At 36.8% G+C, this 4,889-nt stretch overlaps 1 long non-coding RNA gene across 2 annotated transcripts; it reads right to left on the minus strand.

Moving 5' to 3' along the window:
* Positions 1 to 230: 230 nt before the first annotated feature.
* On the minus strand, positions 231 to 1,104 carry LOC131219235 (uncharacterized). Of its 2 annotated transcripts, none has more exons than XR_009158070.1 (2): positions 821 to 1,104; positions 231 to 587 (listed from the first exon to the last, which is right to left on the minus strand). It is a non-coding gene; the product is annotated as an uncharacterized LOC131219235 (long non-coding RNA). The 2 variants fall into 2 exon arrangements; XR_009158069.1 differs by having other exon boundaries at positions 231 to 595.
* Between the last annotated feature and the right edge of the window lie 3,785 nt (positions 1,105 to 4,889).

A 4,889-nucleotide genomic window follows, 5' to 3' on the forward strand; every position in this document is an offset into this window, starting at 1 on the left:
AAAAAAAATTATAATCATTCATTCATTCATTCAATTACCACCTGCATAATCATTCATTCATTCAATTACCATCATTCATTCAATAATGAATCAATTACAATTACAATTACAATTACAATCCTTCATTCAATCAAAGGAAATCATGAAATAGTTTCCAAACAACTTATTAGAACAATTAAGACACACCATTACTGGAACAACTGCTCAACCTAGTGCAGTGCAGTGCAGTCCAGTCCAATCATGGATCATGGTTCTCGAATTCTACTTCGAGTCTTAAAGAACATCCAATGAAAATAATGTATCGAATCCACTATGACTTACTTCTTGTACTAAGCCTTGTGCCTTCATCAGATTACCAAGGTTGCTATGAGCATCAACCTGCCAATAAGGGGAAGATATGCAAATAGTAATTTCAATGCATCTACAATAAAAGAAGAAAACTAAATGATAAAACAAAACAAGGATTTTACCAAGCGAGGGTTCAATGCAAGAGCCTGGCGACAGCACTAGGCTGCCTCATTAAGTCTTCCTTTCCTCGTATATGCACTAGCTAAATTTGACCACGCATCACAGAAATTGAGGCAAAGCTGCAAATCTTAAAGAATAAAGAATATATATATATATATAACAAAAAATAGATAAGAAAGGCAGTCTTGTCTTCTAATCAGTGGTAAAGATCAACAAAAAAGTAAAACAGCAGAACTTTTTTTTAAAATGTCTCCATGTGAACTTTCATTACAGCCATTTCTTTCCCACCAATTTGTCAAATGTGCAGAAGATCTAATCCATGAAAGAATGTGGGCCAGACAAGAACGATCACCTGGTATGATAATACAGTCGATTTACTCATTGCTGCTAGAAACAACTTGGGGTTGACAACACCAGTATGATTGCATACAATTGGTTGCATGTGAGCTTCAAAGGCAACAAAGCTCATTTGCCAATGTGTCAAGTGTAATACATCTAGCTGTAAACGGTGGGATCCACCACGAAGATGACCTGATGCAAAAAATCAGAATGGTCCACTCAACAAATAGGCACTCATTTGTATATTGAATCAGACTGTCCATTCTTCTTGTACAAGGCGACCGGCCCTCGTGAGCAGACTGGCCTACAAAAGTTTTCAATGATGATGTATTTGTGGTTAACCTGAGATTTGAATACAGAATATGTACATCAATGTATAGTCAGCCTCAGATTAGGGTATGCCTCACTTTTGAGTTCATAATTTAAAATGAGCTGAAAAAATTGAATGGTGTGGATGAAACACATATTATGATGGGCCCACACAGAACTTTTCCACCATCCACACTCTTGATGCAGTTTGGCTAGTTACCCCAACACCATCTAGCTAGCTGATGTCAAAGGTCCGTCACATTTACTTTCATCCATTTTGCCCACTCATACCAAGGTATGAGCTAAAAAAATGTGGCAGATTTGTAGCTGAAGTAGGAAACACGTCTTGAAGCACTGAGGATTGTATATTGTTAAAAACTTGAATGGATGTAAATCAAGCTAATATTTTTACCTACGAAAAATTTCGTAGGTAAATGATATTATTTCATAGGTAAGGAGTTGTACCTATGAACAATTTCAACGATAAATTCATTGATAAAAAGCCAGCGCTCAAGACTTTTACCCATGTAAAATGTCATCGTCGGCAATTTTAAGACTTTTACCAATGAAATTAAAAACTTTATTAAGACTTTTACCTACGAACTTACCTACGACCTTGTTCATAGGTAAAAATCGTGTTAAGACTTTTACCTACGAATTATTTCGTAGGGACAAATGGCATTAAGACTCTTATCTACAAACGTTTTCATATCTGTAGGCTTTGTTAAAACTTTTACCTGCGCCATGTTTTGTAGGTAGAAACTGTATTAAGACTTTTACCTACGAATGTTTCCGTAGCTAAAAACTTTGTTAAAACTTTTACCTACACCTATTTTCGTAGGTACAAACGGTGTTAAGACTTTCACTTAAAGCTTTTACCTATGACATGTTTCGTAGGTGCAAAATGTGTTAAGATGTTTTCGTAGCTAATAACTGTGTTAATACACACTGGTAAGACTTTTTACCTACGAAATTGGATGTAGGTAAAAATTATTGACGAAACGTTTCCCTACGAAATGATTCGTAGGTAAAAAATGTGAATGAACCTTCAGCCACGGTTAATATCCGTAGCTATTGCTGACTTTAAAAAAAAAAAAATTATAATCATTCATTCATTCTTTCAATTACCACCTGCATAATCATTCATTCATTCATTCGATTACCATCATTCATTCAATAATGAATCAATTACAATTACAATTACAATCCTTCATTCAATCAAAGAAAATCATGAAATAGTTTCAAAACAGCTTATTAGAACAATTAAGACACACCATTACTAGAACAACTGCTCAACCCAGTGCAGTGCAGTCCAGTCATGGATCATGGTTCTCGAATTCTACTTCGAGTCTTAAAGAACATCCAATGAAAATAATGTATCGAATCCACTATGACTTACTTCTTGTACTAAGCCTTGTGCCTTCATCAGATTACCAAGGTTGCTATGAGCATCAACCTGCCAATAAGGGAAAGATATGCAAATAGTAATTTCAATGCATCTACAATAAAAGAAGGAAACTAAATGATAAAACAAAAGAAGGATTTCACCAAGCGAGGGTTCAATGCAAGAGCCTGATGACAACACTAGGCTGCCTCATTAAGTCTTCCTTTCCTCGTATATGCACCAACTAAATTTGACCACGCATCACAGAAATTGGGGTGAAGCTGCAAATCTTTAAGAATAAACAATATATATATAAAACAAAAAGTATATAAGAAAGGCAGTCTTGTCCTTTAATCAGTAGTAAAGATCAACAAAAAAGGGAAACAGCAGAACTTTTTTTAAAAATGTCTCCATGTGAACTTTCATTACAGCCATTTCTTTCCCACCAATTTGTCAAATGTGCAGAAGATCTAATCCATTAAAGAATGTGGGCCAGACAAGAACGATCACCTGGTATGATAATACAGTCGATTTACTCATTACTGCTAGAAACAACTTGGGGTTGACAACACCAGTATGATTGCATACAATTGGTTGCATGTGACTTCAGAGGCAACAAAGCTCATTTGCCAATGTGTCCAGTGTAATACATCTAGCTGTAAACGGTGGGATCCACCACGAAGATGACCTGATGCAAAAAATCAGAATGGTCCACTCAACAAATAGGCACTCATTTGTATATTGAATCAGACTGTCCATCCTTCTTGTACAAGGCGACCGGCCCTCGTGAGCAGACTGGCCTGATTTTTGTGACTGGTGACTCATGGTGGAGTCCATCGTATGCAAGGCTTATATGCTTAGACACATGACCCATGTGATTTGGGTTGCATGTGAATTTCCCATGCAACCCATTTTAGTTGAAGTTCTCTTTCTAAGTGATGGTTTCTAACCGAACTTTGGATTGATATTATTTTAGGGCTCATGAACAAAAATGGGCTGTAAAAATGGATGGACGGCATGGATAAAACAAATACATCGTAGTGGGCCCCACATACTTTCTAGCCGGTAGTTGTCAGGTCACCAAGCCAAACCGTGCCCGGTTAATACCGCCTTGGAGTCCACCGGTACAATGCCACTATTAAAAAAATATTATGCTTTGAAAATAAAATATTTTTTTAGTACCTAATTTCAAAAACCAAAAAACATAAGAAGAACTCAACAAATTGGCTGGAGGCACGAGAGTCAGTGAGGCCACTTCATTAGTTTTGGCAAACGTTGAAGAGATCCAGACAGTTCGTTCAGTGGGCCAACAGCGAGTGAGGATAAATACAAGAAAATCGTAATGTTTGTAAGATCTTAACCATTTAATTCGTGGTATAATTGTGAAATACACACCCAAAAAAAAAAACAAAACAAAACAAAACAAAGCAGCAACGGCTTACATTCAGTAGAAAAACCTTTATTTCTTACCAGACTGGAAAAATATTGTATTTATATCTTATTAATTCTCCAATCAATAATTTATTTTGTATGATTAACGGTTTAGATCATCATAAATATGTTAGATATGTATGGAACATGATGTGTGAGACACGAAATTCCGTATCCTTGTAGCACTGGAACAGTCGCTAGGAAAGATCAAGAACAGGAAGGAATCTGATATGTCCGGTCGCGTCTAGGACACGGGATCAAGAAAGTTTTTCTAAGGGCACACTCGCGTGCACCGTAAAGCTCATGTACACGCCAGACGTGAGCCCGCACAGGACATTGGTGCAGGATCCAAATCCATCAGGTGGTTCAAGCTTCTAAATTTTTTCCTAAGGCTTGTTTGGTTTTTCAATTTACGCTGTAATTGGCTGTAAAGACATCATAATAACTTCTTTACATGTATTACTAATTTTTGGATCAGTACCGAGATTCTGCTTTCCCATGTTTGTTTTCTGAAATTTTCAGAGTGTAATACACACTAACTATGTGACCAGTTGTTTGGTAATGCATTGTACTAGTCATATCAATCTCTTAATAGGCTTATAGTGTCCACCATTCCAGTTATACATCTACTCAAAACACCTGTTTGTTTTTTCAAACAAACTGTTTATGTTTGGGAGATTACAAGTGAGAGCATGAGACCTGACAGGGTCTTATACAACCAGGACCAAATCCACCATCCTCACGTCCGTCTGCGTACAGTGGACAATGCAACAGTGTAGGATCTAATTATTCTCCATGTACAGTGGACAATGCAGCAGGGTAGGATCTAACTATTCTCCATACCTGTGCATTTTATCTACATAGAGTTGACCTGTGATGAAAATGGATGAACATGGAGATCTGCACACTATCATGTAGTAGGGATATGATAGACCATACACTCCTCATAGTGGATGCT

Source organism: Magnolia sinica, chromosome 11 (genome assembly GCF_029962835.1).
Source record: "Magnolia sinica isolate HGM2019 chromosome 11, MsV1, whole genome shotgun sequence".
NCBI classification, from domain to species: domain Eukaryota; kingdom Viridiplantae; phylum Streptophyta; class Magnoliopsida; order Magnoliales; family Magnoliaceae; genus Magnolia; species Magnolia sinica.